Source organism: Echinops telfairi, unplaced genomic scaffold, assembly GCF_000313985.2.
Source record: "Echinops telfairi isolate 266 unplaced genomic scaffold, ASM31398v2 ScPeMD7_29;HRSCAF=101, whole genome shotgun sequence".
NCBI classification, from domain to species: domain Eukaryota; kingdom Metazoa; phylum Chordata; class Mammalia; order Afrosoricida; family Tenrecidae; genus Echinops; species Echinops telfairi.
In genome coordinates this window covers 1,036,520-1,037,812 of record NW_022103926.1, presented here as the reverse complement: position 1 = coordinate 1,037,812, position 1,293 = coordinate 1,036,520, and the positions used below count along the sequence as shown (strand labels likewise).

The following is a 1,293-nucleotide window of genomic DNA, read 5'->3' as shown; positions in this document are numbered from 1 at the left end:
ACTTTGTTCTATTAATCTGACAGTCTATGATGCTCACCTTCCAGGCACGATTGCTGAAAGCAAAGTGGGTGTATAAGCAAGTGTGGTAAAGAAAGCTGATGGTGCCAGCTATTAAAAGATATAGTTCGGCCGCGCGGCCAGGTCCAGGCCGGGGCGCGAGCGCAGTGTGGCGCAGCGGCAGGAAGCGGGGCGGGGACTCTCGGAGGCGTTGGGGAGCGTGGGAGGGCGCGGTCAACTCCAGGAGGGACCTCTGGCTGTCGCCAAGCCCGCCGCTGGACTGGAGCCGGCCCCACCACGGGTTCGTCCTGGGCCCCAGCCCCACCAGCATGGCCGGCCGAACCGTGCAGGACGAGACCAAAGGTGATGGCGACCATCGAGAAGGTCCAGAGATGGGAGAAGTGCTGGGTGACGGTGGGCGACATGTCCCTTCGCATCTTCAAGTGTGTGCCAGTGGTGGACCCCCAGGAGGAGGGCCGACGATGCGCAGGAGGTGGTGCAGAGAGATCCTGAGGCCGAGAGCGGTGGGGCCAGGGTGCTAGTCCCCGAGGGGGTGGCCCCCTCATCCTGCTGGGTCTCAGCGATGAGTACAGCAACCAGAGCTTCCACTCGGAAGGGTCCCTGCAAAAGTGTACCGAGCCCAGCCCTGGGGGTACCCCCCAGCCCAGCTGCCCTGAATCGCCTGTCAGACCCCTGGATGGGGTCCCAGAAGAAGCTCAGCCCCCACAGCTGGGTCAAGAGAGATCCCCGGGGCATAGCTGTGGGTGGCACCGATGAACCCCCAATGCTGACCAAGGAGGAGCCTGTTCCAGAATTGCTGGAGGCTGGGGCGCCTGAAGCCTACCCCATCTTTGAGCCAGTGCCACCTGTTCCCAAGGCAGCCCAGGGTGACACAGAGGACTCGGAGGGCGCCCACCCCCCCAACTCAAGCACATCTGCCCAAATGCCCCTGACCCCTGAGAAGTCGGCCTGCTTATCCTGCCACCCCCAGGGGACCCTTTGACTTTTTACAAATAAAAGACCTTTTTATTAAAAAAAAAAAGATATAGTATCCGGGGTCTTAAAGGTTTGAAGATAAACAAGCAGCCATCTAGCTGATAAGTAACAAAGCCCACATGGAAGAAGCACACCAGCCTGTGGGATCATGAGGTTTCGATGGGATCAGGTATCAGGCATCAAAAAACAAAAAAATCATATCATGGTGAATGAGGGGGAGTGTGGAATGGAGACCCAAAGCCCATCTGTAGGCAACTGGACATCCTTTTACAGAGGGTCACAGGGAAGAGACAAGCCAGT

At 58.4% G+C, this 1,293-nt stretch overlaps 1 protein-coding gene and 1 pseudogene across 1 annotated transcript in view; one reads left to right on the top strand and one right to left on the bottom strand.

Moving 5' to 3' along the window:
* LOC105979743 overlaps positions 1 to 957 on the top strand; it is a 5,761-nt pseudogene extending 4,804 nt beyond the window's left edge.
* SEZ6L (seizure related 6 homolog like) overlaps positions 1 to 1,293 on the bottom strand; it is a 222,260-nt gene that overhangs the window by 42,035 nt on the left and 178,932 nt on the right. The gene's annotated exons all lie outside the window — the stretch shown is intronic.